The sequence below is a fragment of the Lutra lutra genome, chromosome 7 (assembly GCF_902655055.1).
Source record: "Lutra lutra chromosome 7, mLutLut1.2, whole genome shotgun sequence".
In the NCBI taxonomy this organism is placed as follows: Eukaryota; Metazoa; Chordata; class Mammalia; order Carnivora; family Mustelidae; genus Lutra; species Lutra lutra.
In genome coordinates this window covers 138,760,134-138,785,099 of record NC_062284.1, presented here as the reverse complement: position 1 = coordinate 138,785,099, position 24,966 = coordinate 138,760,134, and the positions used below count along the sequence as shown (strand labels likewise).

At 50.0% G+C, this 24,966-nt stretch overlaps 1 long non-coding RNA gene across 1 annotated transcript in view; it reads right to left on the bottom strand.

Annotated features, from left to right (window-relative positions):
- Positions 1 to 1,545: 1,545 nt before the first annotated feature.
- LOC125103657 (uncharacterized) overlaps positions 1,546 to 24,966 on the bottom strand; it is a 47,689-nt gene continuing 24,268 nt past the window's right edge. Inside the window, exon 3 of the long non-coding RNA XR_007128465.1 lies at positions 1,546 to 3,979. This is a non-coding gene — a long non-coding RNA (uncharacterized LOC125103657). The remainder of the gene's footprint in view (positions 3,980 to 24,966) is intronic.

Below are 24,966 nucleotides of genomic sequence, written 5' to 3'. Positions count from 1 at the left end.
AAATTTCTTTCCCCAGACTTCCTTTGACGTCTCTGGACTCCTGAGCTATGTGACTTGGGGACTTGCTCCTGTCTAGATTTCAGTTGGCTTATGAGTTAAAAAAAAAAAAAAAAAAAAAAGAAAGGGAAAAAAAGTCTTAGGGAAAGCGTCTCTTGGTCCTGCCCCTCCCCTATCGGGTAGAGTCAGTGGGACCCCAAGCTCCTCCTCGCCTTCACAGGGTCTGGGTCATTCACACTGAACGTGAAGGTCTTTGAGGCATCCTGTTCCCTCCACTGGACCTCAGGCTCCCCGGGGCTCGCTCTTTGGGGGCCTCCATCTCATACTTGGGCTGCACAGGGGAAGGCAGCGGTCCCCAGAACTTCGGCCCGGTGCCTTGCTGCATGAATTCACAGTCCTTGGGCCCCTGACAAGTAACTCACCTTGCTGGTCACACTTTCTGCCTCAGTTGAATGCAGTAAATGTATCCACCTGATGGAATTTGGGGGCCATTATCTCTCCGGTTTCCAGGTGAGGAACACCAGGGATCCCAGAGTTGGGGTGGGATACCCATGCATAGGAGCCCCAAATGCGGTTCGGACCACAGGCGAGCACTCTGCAGCCCCAAACCTCTGCTTCCTGGACTGAGCTTTCCGAGTTTCTCCCCTGGGGCTGAAGTGAGAAGTGTCTATTCAGCCGTGCTGCCCGGGCCAGCTGCGTGGAGATCAGGGAGCACCAGGAGTGGTGGGAAGCAGTGTGCTCTGAGCCGGCATCAGCCGGATGCCCACGGAGCTGACCCCCATAGCCTGGGCCACGCAAGCTGCTGACAGCGCGCGGAATCCGGAATCAGAAGGTCTGATTCTGCCGGTTCCTCACCCTGCAAACTTGGAATGATCCAACTGCCTTCTTAAGAGCCTTTTCTTTTAGCTTGTCAAACTGGAATAAGCAGACACATCTCATGGCTGGGGGGAAGGGGTGGTGGTTGGGAGGGCCCTGCAGGGTGGGTGCAAAGTGCTGGGGAGGGCACAGGCTCTCTGTGGTCGGGATTATTGCTACGCTCCCCGAGGCTGGGCTCCCTACACTTAATAAGACTCTGAGGACCCAGGGCTGAAGGCAGCATCTCCCTTCACTGTTCTCAGAAGACGCCTCCAGATTGTCGGGGGAGCTGTGAGTGTGCCCCATATGCGTTCTTGGGTTCTGCTAAGTGAGAGTGGGGATCAGACCATGCATGCCAGACACCCAGGAGAGTGCCGCTCCTGCGTCCAGCATGCACTGACCGGGCAGCTTTCTTTCCAGGCTGTGGATTAAGACAGTCTAGAAGAACCATCAGGAGGCGGTTCAGAGGGTTGGAAAGGAAGTTTTTCCCTCAATAAATTTTGAACTAGTATACTTGAAAAAGCACTGGGGCTTCTAGGGCCCAAACAATCTCTGTTGAAAAGAGTTACACTCCGGGTTTTCTTTAGTGTGTTTTTTGAATATAATAAAAGTACAGAGGAAGGAATGACAGAGAAGTTTAAAAATACCCTGATGTTAAAGAAGAGAAGACATCGATTTTTTTTTAATCCATTGCACCTTTATTGTTTACTCTGTTCACTGTTCAGAATTTTCATACAGTCTTTCTAGAATCACAAAGAACCTGGTAGATAACTCCCGGCTGCCCGATATCTCGTTTTATTTCTAACCAGCCTCCTCTGGTCCCTCGTCCTTATTTGTATGATATTCTGTCAGTGTCCAAGGAGTTCCCAAGGCTTCTTTATTTTTACGGAGGAGGGGAGAGGGAGGTGTGCAGAGCTGGCCCTTAGCAAAGCTATCAGGTCTCTGACCTGACCTCAAGGGCTCTTTGCAGTGCCTTCCCCTCCTGAGCATTTCCTCTCTCTCCAGAAACCCAGTCCTGGCTGGGCTAAGGAAAGGATCAGATCGGGGAGGAGGCGTTTCAGCCACATGATCTCTCTGAGCCTGCCTTTCTTCTACAATGCTGGGAAAAGACCTCCCCATCTCACAGGGTTACAGGGAGAATTCAATGACCTAAGGAATATAAAGTGTCCGGCACTGTATCTGGCACACCGCGTGCCCTAAATGCATGTCTACTTCCTTCCGGTAGGGAAGAGAAGACACCTGATGAATAATGTCAGAGCCAGGTGCTCAAGGGCATCTGCTTTATAAAAGAACCTGGTCCCTTAGAAGAGCACAAGAAATGACTCTCTAATGGTGGAATTTCAGATACCACAACAAGGGGAGGGAGAGATCTGGCGGTAGAGACCTGCCGCGCGTCATCTGAACCCAACAAGGCAAGTTGCTGCTTCTTTCGTCCATGAACAAGTCTGGCACTGGCAAAAGGAAGTGTGACCCTCTTTGTCACAGCCAGGCAAAGACCCGTCTCAGGGAGCTGGGAGAACCGGGCAAATTCATATATATTCACCCAACCCTACCGGGGAGGAAGTGGCTTTGCGGGGGTATAAACCAGGAGCTTTAAGGAAGCACAGCAGTCTTTTGGGGGTGATCATTCTGTCCCCTTCTTGTGCCCTTAAAAGGTCACCTGTCACAGGGGTATCCTTGCAGCCTGAAACACCCAGATCTCTCACTGCAGGGACTGAACCCACACGCCCTTTACATCCCACCTACTTTGATAAAGGTCCCAGGCAGCTCACTAAGGAAGGGATTATGCGCTCACACTGGCCTCTACCCCTTCGGTCTCCCCTATCTTACACGGCATGTGGCCATTAAGATAAAAATCGGATCGACAAGTGGTCACAAGCATGAAATAATAATGCTGGCAAGAAGAAGCAGAATGTTCCATCCTAGAGATGATCCGTGGACACGGCTGCTCTCTCTCCTTCCATGACAGTCCTTTTTACATCTCTCAGAAGCTGATCTATCACTCAGCCCTTGTTCATGCAAAATTCTCAATAAGGATACGGTGCAACTAAGGACCCCATGCCCACGATCGTTTTAGATCTCCCCTATAACAACAAAAAGCCGCTCAATGGACAATCTTAAAACATGCATTGACCAGGACCATGGCTGGTATTATGGGAAATGCCCTTCAGACCAAAAGTGGGTGGGGGGCGAGGGAGAGAAAGAGAGAGAGAGAGAAGGTAAAAGACTGAAGATGTTCAAAGCAGGACAAGAATGGCAATACCACAGAACACCTGCGAGTCTACGGGGCAAAGCAGATAAAACCAAAGAAGGCTCTAGGACTCCAGGAGCGCCTCTCCAAATATTTGGTTCATGCTAAAAAATAGAGCACATTTATTAAAAATATATATTTATAAACCTTGATATGAACAGATACACACGTCAAGCCAATGAAAAAAGAAAAATAAGTTATCTCCCCAGTATCAAATAGTTAGACACTTTTGATGGGTGGGATGTGTGTCAAAGGGTTTCGTTCCCAACGGTCCGTGGAGTGGAGGCTGAGCGCATGTCCCGGGTGATGCACCCCGAGCCACGCTGCCCTGTTGCCCTTTCCCGAGGCGTGAGAGCCATCAGAGATCTGGGACCGTGGATTTCTGCCCCCATCTGCTCACCAACGGCGTCAAAGGCTGGACTTCCGAGCCGTCTCGCGGGCGCTGGGCCAAAGACGCTGAGTTCCTTGTTGTGTGAATGAGTCTTGTTGGATTCATTGTGCTTTAGTGTCTGCTCCTGGCGGCAGGATTGGTTTGTGTGACTCTTTTATAAAGTTCGAAGGTGCATTTGCTCCAGCAGCGTGTGTAGGTCAAGCCCGCTTGTTTGCACAGCGTCTGATCATGGCTGTGTTGACACACAGGGCTCCCGTCCTCCGGCCACCCCCGTGGGCTCCAAGCACCCTCCGGGCCATTCACAGAGTGGTGTAGATGTATACAAATATGATAACAATCAGGTTCAGAATGGTCCCGATAATCCCCAGCATCGCCAAGATACTCTCTTCCTTATTCTCTCTCTCCTGGCCTTCTCTGTCCTCCTCGTTTCCACTCGTGATTACCATCTTGGTGGCAAATGTCTTTATCTTCCGCCCCAGGCTAACCTGTAATGGGAAAGAGGCAGCACAAGAGACGATCAGTTAGCAGGGAGACCTCCTCTTCGTAGCAGGGAGACCCGGCGCAGGGGGCGATTCCATGCCCGGGCACTAGAGCGTGCCTGGGAGCGGAAAAATCCCCTGTGGATCCAATCTTGGAACACACGGCTCTGGGCCGCAGAGAAGGAGCAGAGCACGTGGCCTGTCAATTTCAAGGACGGCTTAACTGTCCTGACACTGGCAGGAAGAGATCACCCGGGGGTGGGGGCAGCCAGGGGCCACCTACTCTTCTGACCCTGTTCTCTCCCTGTTTCCTTGAAGCAGAAACAGAGGCCACTGCATAGCAGTTGGGCAGCGGGAATTTTCCACGCATTCATGTATGAGATCCCACCCAGGTATGCACTGCCCTGCATCTGTACAAAGAAGGCACGATATACAAGACACATTATGGGAACACTGGTGGCAGTGTGGACAGGGTGGCTGGGACCTGGGGAAGGTGATATCCTGGGACCAGAGAGGACGGGGGTGATAGAGATAGGTGATATCCTGGGACCAGAGGGGATGAGAAGACCCCCCTAAGAAACTTGCATAGCCTCTAGCAGGAGTATAAACTGGTATAGCCCTTCTGGAAAATTCCTTGGGATTATCTAGAAAAGCGAAGAGACATGTTGCACAACTAGGCGGGCCACCGGTTGCCCCAGGCATAGACCCTAGGGAAATTCCTTTATCTGGGGATGTGGATGGGACAAGCCTACAAGCTTTGTGATAGCAGAGGACCAGAAACTACCCAAACATGCACCAAGTATAAAACAGATGGACACGTGGTGGTCCAGGCATGAGACATGGCTAGACAGAATGGAATATTATGCAGCAGTGAAAGGAATGAGCTGAGGGTACAAGTGACAACGTGGCTAAAACCCCAACACATAATGGAGAATGAAAGGTGCGATACAGACGACTTTATACAGCAAGTGTCAATGCACAAAGGCTTAAAACGGGCAAAACCAAACAATGTCCTGTTTACAGACATATATTTGGTTTTTACAGAAAGCAGGGGAATGATTAATGATCAAATTCAGGAGACAGGTGTCTCACAGGTAAGGACAGTGGGAGGCCATTTGGAGGAAGCACTGAGAGCCTTCGATGCACTGGCCGTTTCCATCTGTTACGATGGGTGGGGAGGTCTTGGGTGTTCATTATTATCACTACCCTTTGAACCATATTTGTAGTTTTCAGACTTGTTTGCATGACACATTTTGCAGTCACTAACATCCTTTCTTTTTTTTTTTTCTTTCTCTAAGATAATAAACATCTTCATCCAGGGAACTGGTGGGCAGCTGGAGGCTTCTGCCCTTCCTCTCTCAGAGCCAGAAAGTGTTTCATGCTCTGCGGTTGTGATGGTTCATTTTGTGTGTCATCCTTACTGGGTCACAGGGCCCCCTTGCATTTGTCAAACACTATTTAGGTGTCTCTGTGCGGGTGTTTCTGGATGAGATTAGCATTTCAATCAGTAGACTGAATAAAGCAGGCGGCTCTTCCTAACGTGGGTGGGCCTCATCTAATCAGTTGAAAACCTAAATACAACAAAAGGGCCCAGTAGGAGGAATTTCTCTTGCCTGACTGCCTTTGATCTGGGACATCAGCTTTCCCCTGCCTTTGAATTCGGATTGAATCACTCTGGTTCTTCCTGGGTCTTGAGCTTGCTTGCCTTCATATTGAAACTAAACCCAGAGGCTCTCCTGAGTCTCCGGGTTGCTGACTCACCCTGCAGGTCTTGAGACCGGACAGCCTCCACAATGACATGAGCCCGTTCCTTGGAATAAATCTCTTTTTATCTGTACCTATCTATCATCAGTCTATCATCTTTCTTACTGTTTCTGTTTTCTCTGGAGAACTGACCAATAGAGGGGTGAAGATATCTGGGGGCCAATATCCAGGAAAGATCACAAACAGAAATCCAGGAAGGTGGGGGGTATGGCTGCAAACTGAAATGTCTGCATGCCCCTTCCTCTGGGCATTGAGCCCCTGAAAGGGCTAGGTCAGGACGTGTGGATCAAGTCTAGATTTGGAACACAACATATGCAGGTAGACGTCTGTGTAAAGAAGAGACAATCAGTGGAAGCCGGGGAATTAATGCAGCATGAAGATAAGCACAAAGGAATGAATGAATGTCTTAAAGCAAAGTTTCATTTCGTTCACAGCTTCGGTATGCTAGACAGGCTCAGAGTGGGATCCTAACCCTGCAGCTCAGCTAAGCAAAGCTTCCAGGTGGTTCTACTTGGTTTCCTTTCTCCTAGTATAGTTTTTAATGATGCATAGTACACAGAGAGAAAAATTCACAGACCTTAAATGCACAGCTTGATCAATATTCACATCTGTTTAGCCAGCATTGAGATCAAGAAAAAGAACCTTCCAGTACCCCAGGAAGCCCCCATGGCACCCGAATGCACTTACTATCCTTTCTCCTTTCTTCCCACCCTTCGCCCCCCAAACCATTATCCTGACTTTGAGTGCTTGTGAATTTTATACAAATAGAATCATACAGCATGTTATCTTTTGAGTCTCGTTTTTTTTTCCCCCCTCAGTGTTCCATGGGTGAAATTCACCTGCTTGAGTGGATCTGTGTTGTGGATCTGTGGCTCATTCATTCTTACTGAGAACAGTATCCCATGATACAAACAGACCCACAATTTAGATCTCTACCTACTGCTGATGGACATTTGGATTGCTTCCAGTTTGAGCCATTATGCTGCTCCAAACATTCTTGCATGTGTCTGCTGGCAAATCTACGTTTGCATTTTTCCCTATGTTTTATATAAAAATTTTCAACATACAAAAAAATATTTACAGGGAGCACCTGTATTCCACCATAAACATGCTACTCTACTTGCTTTATCAACTCTCTATCCGTGTGTCTTTGCATCCATCTCCTTTCTTGGGTGTATTTCCAAGTAAATTGCAAATATTATTACACGTCCCCTTATGTACTACAGCATGCATATATTAACCAGAGTTCAATCTCTGTCTGCAATTTTTTCTTTTGACATAAAGCTTCTAGCGTGCAATTTCCTATTGGCTACCTACACCCAGGAGGGGAACCACTGAGCGACAGTGGGTGTACGTGTACATTTACTGGACAGCTTTAAACAGTTTCTCAAAGGGGTTGGATCGGCTGGCTTGTTTGAGAGTGCTAGAAAGATCTCCTCTTTTCCTCTGGTGGGAAGTCACCAGAAAGTACAGGTACTTCCAGATCCACAGCTTCCTCTGCTCTGGACAGACCTCTAACCAAGTACCAGTGATCTCGTGGATCTCGTTTCTTATAGTCTCTTTAGCTAGATGTCGAGCCCTGAGAGGGCAAGCTGCTGACATCGGCCCCCCAGCTCAGGGCCCGGCACGGGACAGGGGCTGGGAGAAGCATGTGGAATGAATGAGCGGGTACTGTGGAGTGATCCGGCATCTCCCTGTCTCTGTAGGGCAGGGAATGATCGCCACGGTTGGTCTAAAGGGACGCAATTAGTGCTGTCCTTAAAACCAAAGACCCATCATCACAGTCACTCAAGCAAAACAAAGTGCCTGTCACCGAGGCAGCTTGGTTTCAAGGCTTAATTTAGCCTCTTCCCTGACTTAACCCGAGATAGCTCTGACTCAGGAGGAAGTGCGGGGAATATAATCAGGTCGACTGTGTTTACTTTCTGAGGACTCTGCAGCAGACCAAGTGCCCGGGAGAGGCTTTCTCCACCCCAAGGAAGTTACACCCCAAAGCCTGTTTCTACAGCACTTGACTCATCAGCCTCCAGTTCCCCAGAGGAACCATGTCAGCTGCGTAGCTGGATTGCCAAGGGAGCTATGGAGGGCTTCCCAGGAGAGAAGTGGTTGGAACATTCTTTTCCTTGGAAAAGGTTGTCTGGACAGAGTGTGAGGATAGAGAACGAGAGATGAGCTTGGAAGCTATAGGAGTGTTAGAGGTGGGAGGGGAAACAAAACTGAAATAAGACAGAAAGCAAAGGCTGGGGCTGGGCGATGTGTGACACGAAGCTTGCTGCTCCAGTATACGCTCCCTCCCTACCCTACCTCCCTCCCTCGGTCACTGGACCCTTCCTGCAGGGACTGGGTGCAAGGGAAATGGGGAGTGACTGCTGAAGGGGAAGGCATTTCTTCTGGGGGTAATAAAAATGTTCCAAAACAGATTTGCAGTGATGGTTCCATAACTCTGTAAATACTAAGACCACTGAGTCATATACTTTAAACAGGTGAATTTTGTGGTTTGCAGATTATATTTTATTGAAGATTTATTTAAAATTATTTATGAAAATGTAAAGATATTTCAAAAGTCTATTTTATTTAAGATTTCTTTATTTCTTTATGTTCTAGAGAGACAGAAAGAAGGGAGAGACAGAGTGCATGTGCACACACACACACACACACACACACACACACAGAGGGTCAGAAGGAGAGGGGGAGAATCTCAAGCAGACTCCCCGTTCAGCATGGAACCTGAGGTGGGTCTCGATCTCGCTACCCTGAGATCATGACCTGAGCTGAAATAAAGTGTTAGATGTTCAACCGACTGAGCCACCCAGGGGACCGCCAAAAGTCTATTTCAAAAGGTTAGCATTTATGATAGTATCTGAAAGACAAAGTATCTAGAAATAAATATAATAAAAAATGTGTAACATCTTTATAAAGAATATCAGAAACTTTACTAATGGACATAAAATTAGATCAACAGAAAAAGGGAGACAGTGGCGCCTGGCCGGCTCAGTCAGTGGAGCCTGCAACTCTTGATCTCAGAGGTGTGAGTTTGAGCCCTGTGCTGGGCGTAGACATCACTTAAAAACAAAATCTTATATGCAGCCATCAAAAGAAATGAAATCTTGCCATTTGCGACGACGTGGATGGAACTAGAGGGTATCATGCTTAGCAAAATAAGTTAATCGGAGAAAGACAACTCTCATATGATCTCCCTGATATGAGGGAGAGGAGATGCAACATGGGGGGTTAAGGGGGTAGGAGAAGAGTAAATGAAACAAGATGGGATTGGGAGGGAGACAAACCATAAGTGACTCTTAATCTCACAAAACAAACTGAGGGTTGATGGGGGGAGGGGGGTTGGGAGAGGGGGTGGGGTTATGGATATTGGGGAGGGTATGTGCTATGGTGAGTGCTGTGAAGTGTGTAAACCTGGCGATTCGCAGACCTGTACCCCTGGGGATAAAAATATGTTTATAAAAAATAAAATTTAAAAAAAAATCTTAAAAAAAGGGGGGGGGATCTATACCATCTTCATGGAGTATAAAAGTCCATATTCTGAAACCACAAGTTCTTCCCAGTGTGATTGATCTACAGATTTCTTGCAGTTCCAGTCAGCTTCTTCAAGGTTTTTCCTGCTATTTGCTGGCCTTATTCTAAAATGTGTATCAAAGTGCAAAGGGACTAAAGAAGAATAAGGCGGGGGGATGGGCCTCCAGAGGCCACAAGAATTATGATGCCGCCTTAGTAATGACATCTTAGACAAACAGGCTAAAGAACAGAAACAGAGCTTCATGTGCATGGACAGTACTAGTCAGTGGGAGGAAATGGGTCTTTGGATAAAAAGTGCTGGAATAACTAAGTATCCAGAAAGGGGGGAAATGGAAGCTCGTACTAATAGTTCTTCCATTCCCGGTGGATTACAGACAACTGTGAAAAGGAAAACGGAAGAACTTTTAGAAGACAATGTAAGTGACTATCTTTAGGATGCTGTGGTAGAGGTTACCTTAATAAGACAAAAAGGCTCAAGCTGTAAGGGAAAATGTTGATAAAGTCAATAACATTAAACTTAATGTCTATCAAAAAATAACATAAAAAAGTGAAGAAATCTCAAACCTGGATATACACATATCCTATATATATCACATATACTGGGTATATCATATGTGTCATGTTAGTGTCAAGTCAGTGAAAAAATGCTAAATTTCCAGTAGAAAACTGGGCAAAAACCATGTTGATGAACCTCTCAAAAGAGTAAATAACTTTAGGGACGCCTGGGTGGCTCAGTCGGTTAAGCATCTGTCTTCAGCTCAGGTCATGATCCCAGGGTCCTGAGATCAAGTCCCACATCGGGCTCCTTGCTCAGTGGGAAGTCTGCTTGTCCCTCTGCCTGCGACTCCCCCTGCTTGTGCTCTCCCTCCCTCTCTCTCTCAGTAATCAGAGAAATTCAAATTAAAATATAAGGAACTACCACCCAACAGCCATCAGATTGGCAAGAGATTAAAAGATCCAACAAAACACCCAATGCTAACAACACTAAGACCCTGAGGCAAAAGAACAGGCTGATCGCTGTCACTCTGGACAAAAGGATGACATCATCTTACAAAGGTGAACATACTCAGACCCTGGTGTCCCACCAACCCACCTCTGGGCACCCACCAGCACCTACATACCGAGTTATGTGACCCAGAACATTCACGGACAGCGTGAGCAACATGCTGGAGACAACACAAACATGTTGTGTTTCCCAGCGGTCTGGGATCCTCATGTCCTATCTCATGCATAGGAATTACGTACCTCAGTGAAAATGTCAGAACATGCATGCGTGGATCCTTAACGTAACACTGCATGACAAAGCGTGCAGCCAAAGACCACACAGAGGGTGTTTCCCTTTATAGGAAGTTCAGAAACATGGAAAATCTAGCAGTATGTTGTCCAGAGATACAAATGTGATAAAATCACTAGGAAAAGCAAGACAATCATAAGCACAAAGGCAGGGCAGCCCGTCCTAGGGAGCAGAGAGGGGCAGTGGACGGGTCAGGAAGAGGTGCTAAGGGAACCCCAGAACTACTGGTAATAGTTCTTAAGCAGGACAGTGGCTACATGGGAGTTTGTCTGCATACTTTATATCTTTAAAAGATGCTTCTGTTCTCTAACAACCTATAAATCAATTAATGAAATCAGGAGCATGACAATGGAATAACTGATTCATAGTAAAACAATACTCATGAAGACAGATTAAGACTTAATAACAACAGGAGCCTAAAGACGGGGGGCACTGAGTACCATGCTCTGTGCCCCATGCAGCAGTGTGCTCTGTAACCACGAAGGGGGCACCCTCGCTGCAGAGAGAGAGCGCCCCCCAGCATCGCCAAAGGGATGGACAGCTCAGTTTCAAGCACGGTTTCCTGCAAACCAGTCCTCTGCTGGGCTGCTTCTGGATAACGCAGCTGAAGGGTAGGCAAAGTTTTCCTCGTTGGGACGCAGGGCCTTGGAAGAAAAGCTAGGTGAGGATACAGGGCTGGGTGTGGGTTGGGAGTCAGGGCTGCAGGGCAGAGGGGAGCCTGGACAGTAGCTTCAGCCAGTCAGGGCCAGTAGGTGCTGCAGTCGCTGGCCATTAGGGCTGTCCGGAGTCCACGCCCTTCTTTTGGAAACAACACCTCCACCCAGGTGAAGCCCATCAGACACTCAGGGAGCCCCACCTGGGGGAAGGCGCTGCGGGGGGGGGGGGTGCTGGAGTGGCTGTAAATGCTGGGTCTTCGCGGTTGCAGCTCTAGAATGAGCCTCTGTGAGCTGCTGCCACCTGGGCAACCTGACTCTTGGCCTTTTTCAGATTCTGTTCACCATTCCTTCTATCCCATGAATGACCTTCTACAACCTTTTATGACAAAAAAGAGCGTGGTTTCGCTGAAGGCAGTCAGAACCCGGTTCCTATGATATCTGCCGCTTACAACCAAGGAACTTCCACTTGCGCAGAAGACACATCCCGGTTGTATCTTGTTTGCTTCCTCACTTGACCTTTGAGTTCCCTCTGGACTTAGCACGCCACTACATGGTTCCCAGACACCTCCCGTGGCTCTGGGACTTTGTCCCGTTGGGACAGCTCACTCCACCTGCCGACAGTTCCACTTTATTTTTTATTTATTTTTTTTAAAGATTTTATTTATTTATTTGACAGAGAGAGATCACAAGTAGACGGAGAGGCAGGCAGAGAGAGAGAGAGAGAGAGAGAGGGAAGCAGGCTCCCTGCTGAGCAGAGAGCCCGATGCGGGACTCGATCCCAGGACCCCGAGATCATGACCTGAGCTGAAGGCAGCGGCTTAACCCACTGAGCCACCCAGGCGCCCTACATTTCCACTTTAAAACGGCACAGCCTTGCGGCCCCCTGGACCCCTTGGCACCATGGGAATGACTAGGAGCCAAGCAAAAACACATCCCGATGTCAGCGCGCTAGCCAGTCACCTCCCGCTGCTCGAGAAGTGGGAATTCCAGCCAGAGAGGGGCTGTTGCCATGGAGAAGTTTCCAACAGCCTTTCCGTGACTGAGCAGAGACCTTCAGGCAGAAAGGAGTCAACTTTGGTTTCGCTTAATTCTAGTAGAATTCTTCTTTTTCCAAATGATGCCACTCTGCGGGGGGCGGGGGGGTGGGAATGGGTGGGGTTCAGTGGGTGAAGCGCCTGACTCGATTTCGGCTCACGTCGTGATCTCAGGTCGTGAAGTCAAGTCCTGCGTCGGGCTCCTCGCTCAGAGGAGAGTTGGCTTGACATTCTCTCTTCCTCTGCCCTTCCTGCTCATGCTATCTCTCTAATATAAATCTTAGACAAAAAATAATGCCAGTCTGGGGACGACATCTGTGCTGAAAGGTACCACACAGGCAAGACAAGGGAAGGGATCACGCCGTCCAAATTCCTCCCACCGCTCGCTGACTGTGTTCTTTTTCAGGAGCGGGTCAGGCTGAGCTGCAACTCCACGTGTTTCTCCATCTCAAGAGCACATCCACATTCGGGGATAAGAAGGATGTACTCTGATCCACTTTTTGAGGATGAGCTCCTGCCTAGAAATTCAGAAACCCTGGGTGACCAGTCGAGTGGATGCAACAAGAATGTCTTCCCAGAGAAGAGACCTCAGTGATCACCTAAAACACAGCACCTCTCGGGAACCCGAGGCCCGGGTATGAATCAAATATCCCCAGAGCCCTTGTGCTGACCCAAGCTCCATGCTACGTCTTTGGCCCTCCAGGACACCTCGGCCCCATCATTCTGGCCACTGGGGGGCTCAGAGAATGCAGGAGTCCCGCACTGTCCCTGGAAGATGGGCGGCATTGAGGCTGAGATGTGGAAGTCTAGGGGGACTCACTCTGCGATGGTGGCAGGGGAGGAGTGCTCAGTCAGGAGGCGAGCAAGTGCAAAGGAAAAGGAGAAGTGTGGAAGGAGGCTGCAAGCTGGGTTGATGAAGGATCCCAGAGAGCGTGGGCAGAGCGGAGGCTGCGGGTGGAAGAGGAGGCCGGAACGGGGCTCTTGCAAATGACACAGAAGACTTTGGAATTTATTCAGTTGGCGTGATGCATCTGTGATGCCCACCTCATGCTTATTTCTTCAATGGTACCTGTACACATGCAGCCTCTTAAGTATGCCCGAGATACCTTGTCCTGAATTTAAAAAACCCATCTAGCTCCTAAGAGCTCCATCAGTCTGCACAAGATCGGGCTGGTGACCTCCTCTCCCCGACGGAACATAGCGCTCGGGGACCTCTAGCTCTACCCACCATTCCACAGGGAGGAGCACCTCGCCTTTCAGGGCCTCGGGAAATCCACTGCAAGCCTCCCTCCAAGGAACAGGTGCCCTGCCCCGGTGGGTAGGTCCTGGGCAGGCTCTGGGCTTGTCTTCAGAGGACAAACTCCTCCACATGTCCCCATGCCCATTTTGGGTGGCCACAAGGCCTGGGTGCCCCTGAAGGCTACGAAGGAGACATCAGCCAGGACAGCCCCAGGGATCGGGATTTACTCCCACAAGTCCCAATGAGTCACTGAAGACAAAGGACATTGGTAAAGCATTTAATTTGCTCAGCAGAAGTTCATGATTCTTCTTCTTAACAAGTAGAGTGCTTGTTAAGAAGTCATGAATTGCCAAGAGGTTGCTGGATCTACATGGGCACACGAGGCTGATCTCCATCACACTGTGGCCTGTGGCTGCTTCTCCAGCCACAAGTGACTCTAGCGCCTGTGGCCGCTAATGAGTAAGCACAGGGTGGGCCAAGCCCCAGACCATTCCACCAGTCAGCCACTCACCAGGTGTTTACCCAGTTTACTCTAGGTCCTATCAGAGAATATTGGGACATAGACAAAAATAAATGCTTTTCCTGCTTGAGAGATAAGGAATCGAGACTCAAAATAATGACTGAACACCCATAAGACACCAGCAGTGTTGCAGGCAGCAGGGACAGAGCAGTGAATAAAATAAAGAATTCATCAAAAACGGAGTCAGGATTGAATTCAGGAGTCGATTCTGCTATCTGACATGACCTATCTCCTGCCCGCCCTCGAGTGCTCCCCACACCCTGTCCTACCACCCTACCAGCCCCCACCTCCACAGAGCTTCTGCCACAGGACCTTTGCTCACACTCTCTTCTTGGCTTGGACAACTGCTGCTCATCTTGCCAGACCAGCTCTGTTGGCAGCGTCTCCAGGGACCCCACCTCCTTGATGTTGGGAGGCCTGCCCCAGGCTGCATCTGAGCACCTCCTGCCCGATTCTGTAACTATCTCTTTATCTAGGGTCTTCGCCACAGAACTGTGATCTCCTCAGGAGGGGCAGGCCTGGGTCTGAGTCGTCTCCATGTCCCCCTGCCCCCGTGCCTGGAATACCAGTGGTGCTCAGTGTAGTAAGTGAATAAATGAAAAGAGGGGCCTGAAGTGAGCCTGGGGAACCCAGCTTCCAGGTCAGGGGAGGGAAAGTCGTGGGAGGCAGCAGAGTGCATGGCAGGAACACTCCAGCCCAGCCCACCCAGTTGGACCTCACCAGAAAGGAACAAGAAGTGAGGGAAACCGGTGTCAAATGAGTATGCCCTCTTTCCCGACTCTCCAAGCAGGGGTCAGCCGGGGCCGGGAAGCTGGGCTGGTGAGTGTGGGGGTGGGGATGCATGGTGGGTCATCAGCTCTGAGGCCAGGTCAGAAGGACCGCTCCCACACCAACAGCTCCTGCCTCTTCCTTCTCTGGAGCACCAGTGTGGACGGAGTGGGATCTGCCTTCCCGCTCTGCTCTTACATGCGAAAGAGCCTCAGTAAACTTCCTTGGATTCCATTTGTCCATGTGACCAAGGAGAGGGGGCACCCACCTGGTAAGGTACAAGGACCCTCGCCAGACTTGCTTCATTCTCCTTCACCTTGAAGTCTGATGGAAAGGAGGCTTAGTTTACTGCATGTGGAGTAAGAAAAGTTTAAACACTGATACAAACCGAAGAAAACAGCTCCCTGTGCTAACACTTAAGAGTAAATGAATCAGTATTTCCCTTGCTCAGATGAGAACACATTTTTCAGTTTCTGGAAAACTGACTTATATTAGCCTAGTCTTCCTCAAGGTAGCTCTGTGGTAAGGCTGCTGAAACCAACCAGTGAAAATAAGGCTCTGGCCCGTGGTCTGGTCCTCCAGCCCCACCAGCAATGTCACACCCATCTGCTGTACTCCCACTTGGCCATGGACTCCACTTGCCAGTAGGCTCCACCCCCAATTCCCAGGACCAGCAGGAAGGAGAGAAGGAGCCTGTGACTCTGGAGAGCCAGATTTCGGTCTTGCTGGGACCTAGGGAGCTGTGTCACTGAAACACATGATCCACGCCCCCCCACCCCCAGTCCTCACCTGTAATTGACTCAGGATGGACACAAATTGTTGACTTTCAACAAGAGGCAAATATTTTCCAACAGCTGAGCAAAAAACTTACTGGAAGGCAACTGGACAGTACCTCACAAAACTACATATGTGTTGGTCTGCCAACATAGCAACCCCACTCCTTGTACTCTACCATGAACACAACCCCCAGCTCTACAACAATGCACATGCAAGCTTATTCACCAAAGCATCATCTGTGAACACAACACGGGAAGCAACATCAGTGCCCAGACATAGGGGAGCAGCTGAATCAATTCTGGTCCCACACAATGGAGCACTCTGCAGCTGTAAAGAAGGCAGGCATGATATGAACAGATTTGGAGAAAATTTCAGAACACACCATTCCGTTCAAAAAGCAAAGAATGAAGAGTATTTATAGTACGCTACCATTCACATAAGAAAGGGTGACAAAATATACAACCACTTTGTGTCCAGCAAGAGTCAACTGGATATAGAACAGACTGGCTCCCTAGCGGAGGTGAGTGATAAGGGGTGGAATGAGGGGGCAGGGACTGGGATGGGAAGGACAAAGGGAGTGACAATTTTCGGAGTGTCTGAGATCTTCTAAGACCTGATTTAGAAGCATCGCAATGTTCATGTGACCTTCATAGATTCCCCCCCGCCCCCCGCACTCCACACAAGATGATCATCACCAACCAAATGTGATGGAGACCCAAAGTCAAGGATAAACACCAACAAATGGACCAAACCATTACAAATATATGGCATACCCACACAGGAGGAGGTGGAAAAGAAAAGTACTCACTTCAGATACTCTGGAAATGGTATCCTGATCAAATGGTGGAAGGCCAAAGATAAAACATGGGACACAGATGCAGTCACCGATAGAGCAAGTGTTTCTCCCAAGGGTGTGTGTTAGCCATTTGGAACTCAGGCATACTTGAATTAAGTGAATTTGTTTTAGCTATTGGGAGCTGGTCTCTCCCCGTTGGCCAAGGAAGTTACACATGTGGAAAGGGGAGAAGTCTAACATGGAGCTCCTGCTGTTGATACTGGAATTCACAGTCTCAGAGCAGACTTGAGGTTTTCAATGTACATACAAGTAGGCATAGAGACACACATGATGTGTCAATACACACCCAGCTCTGTCCCCTGAAAGGGCCTGAGAGCAGCAATGCCCCAGAAGCAATGAGCACACCCAGCTCTCAGACTTTGGTTTCTATGCACAATACCCCAGTGATAGGACCCAGGACTCCTTGTAGAAGCAGCTGACTGAGGGGCTGGGGAAAGACCAGATGAGCCTTGTACACCTTGTGATTTGAGAAAGCAAAAAAGTGCCCCTCCCAAAAGACAAGGGGGCATGGGCTGGCCAAATCTACAAGCACAAAAGTGAAGGAGCCCCTTATATTAGGCCAAGCTGGGAATAATCTGAGCCAGAAAATAAATAGCCATTGAATCAGCTTGTAATTCATAGAATAAAGTAAATACCCAAGAGTTTATATTGACAAAAATAAATGATCATAAATACATAAATGGGGGAGAAGGGCTAGTTCTTTCTTACCATATAATTCTAAGCAATAAATGTAGAAGGAGAGCAGGAAATAAGAAAATCACCACCAGGCAAACTTGACAGCAATAACTGTTGGAGGCAAGATTCACCAAAGATGCTAAAACGAATGGGGGGATGTTTAAGGAGAAACAGGATTTGCATGGTCTCAAAGTACGTTCCGTAAGGAATTTCACCAGGGAAAGATGGAAGCTTTATGGTGGAGAAGTCTGGCAGATGTCACGGTGAGCAAGGTCAACATCACCAGCGACAGGACATGGACAACATGACCCCCTGACAGGCAGCATGAGCGGGACACAACATCCCCTCTGTGGAGTTCTTGCCAAAAATGCACACCCTCAACCCACTCTGCACGAAATGTGAGACAGACCCAAACTGAGGGACGGTCTATACACTATAACTGGTGAGAACTTTCCAGCAGTGTCAGGGGTCATGAAAGACAAGGAAAGAACAAGCAAGGCTTCCGGACAGGAGGGAACCAGGAGACCCGGGTAAAACGATGTGGGGCCTGATGGGAAAGGACACGAGTAGAAAACGCGGTGACGTCTGAACAAGGCGTAGGGTTGTATGGGGCTCCCTCTCTGTGTCTGCTGACCTCACGCTGGTCATGCATGCTGAGGACCCGCAGACAAGCTGGGTGAGGGGAACTTCCTGAACTGTTTCTGCGACTTTCAAGTCTAAGTGAGTCTGTTGGTTAAGAAAAGAGAGGTAGGGGTCATTTCAGAAACACTTATGCCAACCCAGCTGGCCTTTGCCAGGCCCTACTTGGGATTTGCTTCATTGTGAATCCTTCGTGGCGGTGGTCGGGAGACAGAGGGGAAGGGGTCCGAGCTTTGAACCAGAGTTTCCAGGGCCTTAGGTCACAGGCTCCAGGTCACTCCTTGGTTACAAAGATCCCCAGAACTGAAGGGAGCTTCTGGAATATTCTGCCTAATGTTCTCAGCCGTCCTGAGGGAGAGGGGTCTATAGTTAGGCCCTGTGGGGTTCTCCCAATTCCCGGACCCTTCTGCAGACACTGCCCACCCTGGTTTTCAGAAGCAATCAGGATCTGAGGCCACTGTCTTTCAGGAGCTGAGTCTCAAGGGTCCTGGGAGTCATTTCAGATTCTGTGTTTTGGGGCTAATACCCAGGCTTGGCCAGCACACATCTGTGGCTTTCCTCCTAGGACCAGGCCTCTGGCCGCACAGGCTCTGTGAGTTCCTATCCTCTGCTTGGCAGCCCTGGGTCTGGGCTGTTGACTCTTATGCCTGTCCCCTACCCTCCAGGGACACGTGTTCTACTCCAGAAGCCTGCTCTGCTCCCGAGGCTGGGGGTTCAGGCTGAGCCTTCCCGAGTCCTGCCCGTGTCCACCTCACCTCTCCCACTCCTCTGCCCCTTAGCATGTTGTCCCCATTCCCTAAACCTCAACTGCTTGACTGGCCTCCATCTCTGTGCTGGACTTTCTTCCAGCTTCCAAAAGAGGCGGGTCCCAGCCGAAGCCAAGGTGGTCTGTCTCCAGGTACGTCAGACAAGGCCCCAGATCTGTTCTGACAGACTTAGAGGAATCTACATTGCGTGGGAGGGAGCTGTCAAACACATTTGGACCCCACAGAGCCTGCCAGACCCCTCCTCCCCAGCTGCAGTGATTACAGAGGACAACAAATCTTCTGACACTCTCCACCATAGAGAGGCAAACATCAGAGTCCCCTCCCCTCAGGTGACAGCATACAGGGACAGTTCTGGATCCAGCCCGAAGAGGCTGGCAACTTTCATAGCCTGTCTCTTGGAGCGCTCCACTCCAGAGGAAGCCAGTCAGTGCATCAGAAGTCCTACCTCCCTGGGACCACCTGCTAAGAAGAAGCCCAAGCTGGTCACTGGGACAGGAGCCTGGAGAGAGAGATGTCCCCACAGGGGAGCCTTTGGCACTCCTGTCCTGGCCACCAGCCACCTCAGGGCAGGACGGTCTGAAGTCCAAGCTGCCCGGATGGGCCCATCTGCCTCCAGGACTAGGAGAGAGGATAATGACTTTTGTCCTAAACCATGGAGTTTTAGGTAGGCTTGTTAACAAGAGGTAACAGGAAAGAGCTCTTTTGTGGGAGATGCTGAAGGAAACGCTTTTCTTCTTCAAGCAGAAGCAAGCGCTTCCAGCAGAATCTGATAGATAAACAAGCGGACAAACCCTTTTGGGGGAGCAATGAAGATCAGGAACATTCTCATCTGTAGAATGGGGGTCGTGACTCCCTGAGGAATAGCATGAGCCCTGTGTGAGCCGGGCCGTGGATGGAGCTGGCTGTGTCTGTGATTATGTCCCCGTGTGTCACTGCGTGTGTGCATGGGAAGGGGGTCATGCACCTGTGTTCCCAGTAGTCACAGATCCCAAGAAACAAGCAAGGTCTCTGGATTCCGGGTCTGGTCGCCCCTCACATGGACGACCCGGCGTGGCTGTGCCATCATCCCTCTCTTCCTGCCCGCCAGTGATCTGGGCCACAGAGGAGGTGGTCCGAGGACCCTCTGGGCTCCCAGACACTTCCCGGGGGACAGGCAGTGCTCTGAGCACTTCATACGCACAGGCCATTTGAATCTGCACAGCAGATGAGGAGGGGATGGTGCTCTCATCACATTGATAAACGAGCAAAGTGGGGCCAGCAAGGCGGATGTCCTTGCTGAGGGACGTCCCCTGGCAGGCCCCACAGCTGGCAGGTGCAAGAGAGCTGGAACGAACCTGCACATCTGGACCAGGCCCACGCCCCCAGGGACACTGGTGTATGGCTTCCTGGCAAGCGGCCACAGAGGTCCCTTCTTTCATCCCTGAGCCTATTTCCTTGTCTGCAAAGTGGGATGGTAACACGTACCTGATAACTGAGGTATGGACCCCTTGAGATATTCACGGTTCCTGCGGCATGTTTCTCCCTCTCTCTCCACCTGCGCTCTTTATGGCTCAGAGTTGCAAAGGAAGCATATTTACTAAGAAAATGTATGCTCCCCACCTTTTTTTAATTTCCAAAGTCCCACAAGGTAAAGGATCATCTTTTTTAAGGACATCCAACTTGAAGACCTTGCTCAGACCAGAACCAGAAGCTGAACAAGGGTGAAGGGAGGTGGACCTCCCCTTAGCAACATGGTGGCATCAATTTTTATTCCTTCCCCCCAAGCTCCATGGTGAGAGGTCCAACTAGAATATGGAAGGGATGTGGCCAGAAAGTCCTTCCAAGAAGCCCGGCCCATGATTTCCCAGTATGCGTGGCGTCCCCGTTTCTAAGCACTCCTGGGGAGATCCCAGGGTTCTGGAACAGCTTCTCTAATTGAGACTTCTCGGCCCCCGTGTCTTGCTGAACAAACGGCTCAGCCAGCTAGCTGAGCACCAACAGTCTGTATTTCATGAATATTTTTCTTTGGAGGGCTGTACCCATCAACATTTCACTGACTCGGGAGCTTCTGCGTTTTAAAATGATTTTTTTCGACACAACTGGACAGCTGGGTGGGTTTCCCCATCTCCCGAGACCCCAAAATCTCATCTCTGCATGCGGATCTCTCCAAGTTTGTTTGTGTCCAGGCTGGAAACTGCATCCATCCGAACGACAGCATTTTTGAAGAAACTGCTACTGACGTCCAGAGAAGAATCAGGGTTACAATTTTGAGCCAATGCTTGCCCAAAACGAACAAGGGGGAAAATCGTTTTAAATGGGTTTTGCTGTAAGGTGTCATCTCTGAAAAAATATACATGATTCATCTGCCACCTACCTATCCACGTTCCTATTTCCCTTCTCAGTCCCTCCCGTACCAACTAGACTGGTACCCTCTATCTTTTTGGAAAATACCACCCCAGGGCCTTTGCACTTGCTGTCCCCACTATCACCCCAGGGCCTTTGCACTTGCTCTATTCACTATCAGAATACACGTTGCTCCAGCTTTTGTGCTGACGTGCTCTTTCCTGGCATATCAGGCTTTGCTCAGACATCATACATCAGAAAGCTCTGCTGGTCGCTCTGTTGATAAAGGTCCCCCTCTTCTCACTCCATCCACATGCCCTACCTTACTTTCATCAAAGTGCTGGTCACAACTCAAAGCTATATTATTTTTTCACCATTCTTCTTCCATTTGAAGATAAGTCACATGATAGCAATCTTGTCCTCCGTGGGAGACCCAGTGCCAGACCCAGACCCAGTGCTGCAGAGACAGTAAACTGTTTTTGAGAGAGTGTGTAACTGCCCATTTTCCAGAAGAGGAAGTCGTGGTTCCCTGAGGGCAAGTGATTTGTTCACGATGACACAGCCAGGAGCTGGGGGCGTCAATTCCTGGGTTGTCATAAGCTCAAATCAATCAGATTAACTCCTACATTCTACACTTGCCTAATTTACCTTTTCTGACTCCATCCAACCACTCTGGCTCTTCCCTTGTCTCTCCTGCCATCCCCCAGGGACCTGGTGCCCAGAAGACGCTCAGAGAATGCTTGAGGAAGGAGGTCTGCATGCATGAGCAGAACCCCTCGCCCCTGCTCTTTCCATTTGACCCCTCGCAGAACACTCAGCCCGTCCTGTGACAGTCCTGTCACGAGACTGCCCAGATTTCGGCTGGGGTACCTCAGGGGGCTGCTTGGGTCCCCACCTCCCGCAAAGCAGGCTCTGGTCAGCGCCGGCAGCAGGCAGGTTCTCAGCCCAACCAGACGACAGTGCGTGCTTATTTGTCCACTAAGCACAAGCCTTCTGGAGTGATTTCTTGGATCACCTCCCACCTTCTCAAACGTTATGTCAAGAGAATAGAAGAGAGAATCAATAAGTGATCACTGAAATAAAAAGGGAAAAATACGCTCTTTAAAGACAGGTAAAGAATGCCAAAAAGAAAGAAAGAAAGGGAATCACAAAGCATGTATAAAGCCTATGTCTGCATTCTTGTCTAACTACACAAAAACAGGCCATGTTTTCCCTCCATGATCCTCTGTTTGCCTGTCCATAAAACGGGGATTCAGGCCCGGTGGTCTCACTCTTTCTAAGGGCGAGCTGCTTCCCTCCCTTTTGCTACTGTCTGTCAATGCCAGCAGCGCAATCCAGCAGCACTCACCCTCCGAATCACTCACTGCCTGGGGTCCTTAGCCACCTTGTCACACGTGGTAACTGCCCACTCATTTACTGTGTCCTTGTCCCTGTGCCCGCCACCTGTCCTGGTCGGCTCCTTTACTCCCCAGCACGGCTCTGTGCACGAGGCAGGAAGTGTGTGTACCCTGCCCCAGACAAGAAACCCATCTCCCTTCTAGTGGCAACCCCCTGCTGCCCGGGCTCCGACCACGTGGGCCCCACCCCGCCCCCTCGCAGAACCCCAGAAACACCAACTCCTACTGCTGCGGGGACGGGGACATGGGGACAAAGACTCAGCCAAGAGCAGCAACTAGGTCTTAACCCGTCAGCCTCCTCCACACCCCCAGCCCTGAGCAGATGTATTACAGGAAGATTTCATATAGGTTAGCTGAGCACAGGAAAAAAATGAAAGAAAAATAATGGCTCCCGGTGAATGTGTCCATCTCAGATCCTGGGGGTCGGAGGGGCTCCCTGAAGCCCGGGACGCTCTAATGCTCTTAAGTGGTTTTATGTTTCCTCCCTGCAAGTTGGAATGTTCAAAGGAGAAAGTTTTCAGGAGCAGAAGATGAGGGTAAGTGAGCTAGAGGACCGACGTGAATGTTTATTCCACATTTTTCTGTTTGGCACCTGTCTGCTTGAATTCCATATGTAGCCCCCCTCGCCTCCAGACTCAGGAGTCCCTCTTGGGGAGCGCTGCCCCAGAGCCAGTGAGTACACCAGCCTCCCCCCGTAACAGCCCCCCAGGATCTGGAGGCTCTCCTGCCTGCAAGGGACAAGCCCATGTCTTTACTGGGAGCTGTGGAGAGCCCTTGGAAAGGCCACTGGGCAGGGGAGAAGCATCCGTCTCAGGAAGAGTCTGCGTGCCCCCTGACAACCACAGGACTCAGAAGGAACTCCAGCATTGCCTCCTGCCAGGGCAGTGGAGACAGGTGGATGGGAAATCTGAAACTAGTCAAAAAGGAAGTTGGAGAAAAGGAGAAGAACAAGGGTCTGTCCCTGCAGGGTGCATGGAAAGAGCACTCAGCTGTGGGACTCCCAGCCGGCCCCTCCTCCTTGTGGGTCTCTGTCCCAATCTTTCCATTGGACTGGAGTAGAGAGACTACCAGACAATCTCTGGGTTTGCTGACTGCTCCTACATCCCATTATCCAATAGCATAAGTTGAGAAAGTTCTGTGAGAGTAGAAGGGGTCAGAAAGCCAGGCATCTACTGGAGCAACCAGGATCCACCACCAGAAAGAACTCTTCCAGCGTGACTGGAGGGATCAGTCAGTGAAGCATCTGCCTTTGGCTCAGGTCATGATCCTGGGGTCCTGGGATCAAGCCCTGGTTCAGGCTCTCTGCTCAGCAGGGAGTCTGCTTCTCCCTCTGCCTGCTTGTCCCCATAAATAAAAATCTAAAAAAAAAAAATAAATAAAGAAGGAAGGAAAGAAGAATAGATGGACTCGTCCTCCTTTGCAGACATGCCAAGCCAGGTGCTCTCAGCGGATACCGCACAGAGCACGCAGCATCTTGGCGACACTCTCTGGCCTCCCCTCCCCCTCTCCAGCTGCACTCTAGAGGTGCGTCTTTCTGCAGCCCCGCACTTGGCCCAGGGGTTGGCATGCCATGGGCATACCCTAAATGCTGGCTGGCGGGCTGAGGCTGGGACGGATTGCCCAGGATGGCTTCAGACACCCTCCTGGGTAGAGACCGCTAGCTGTCCCACCAAATCCACAAGCCGCCTTCACCTGGGGCACAGCCGGGCTACACTCCCCATCGGCCCTGCAGTGAGGTGCAGCTGTTCAGGTCTTGACAGAGGAATGTGAGCAAAATGCTCCGGGTGGGCAAGTGGCCAGTCTCTCTCTCTGCCTTCCCTCCAGCCTAGAACAGATGACAAGGATGTCAGAGGACCCGGAGCATGGTGGAGCCCACGTGGGGAAGCCAAGTCCTGCATCACTGCCCAGAGCACAGCCGTCCCCCAACCAGTGACACCCACCAAGACTATTCACACGTTAGTAATAAACCCCCACGGTGTTGGAGCCAGTACATCTCGGGGATGTGTCTGACGGTTACATTGCTTGCTCTTATGAATACGTTAGTTCTACCCTTTAAAACGTTAAAAAGAGGGGTGCCTGGGTGGCTCAGGCATTGGGCATCTGCCTTCAGCTCAAGTCATGGTCCCAGGGTCGTGGGATCAGGCCCCAAATCGGGCTCCTTGCTCTGCGGGGAGCCTGCTTCTCCCTCTCCCCCTCCCCCTGCTTGTGTTCCCTCTCTCGCTGTGTCTCTCTGTTAAGTAAATAAATAAAATCTTTAATAAATAAATAAATAAATAAATAAATAAACATTAAAAAGAAAATGACTGCATTTTGAAAGGGGAGGGTGGTTAAAAAGCTTAACGTAGTTGCCATTTTTCCTTTGGAACTGGTGTTTCGAGGGTTTAGGGGATCAGATCTCATGTCCTCCTACTGATACACACGTGCCACAGCTGTCCTATGACCTAGTATTTGCAGAAAATTCCAGTCTTTACACACTCAGCAAAGCAGATGAATCTGGGCCTAAAATCTACCTCAAATCAGTCAAGTCTTTGGGGCAGAACACAGACACGGAGGGCCTACTAGCTAGAAAGCACTGGGCTGGATGCCCTAAATTTGCTGTCTGTTTTTCGTAACCTTAAAATCAGGCTACATGGTCTGGGAAGCACAGGTCAGAGGCAGCAGAACAGAAAAACTGACATGCAGAGTCCCAGAAACCTCCAGAATGTATGGATGCCAAAGCAAGGGCACTTAGGCATGAAAGATGGAGGCCT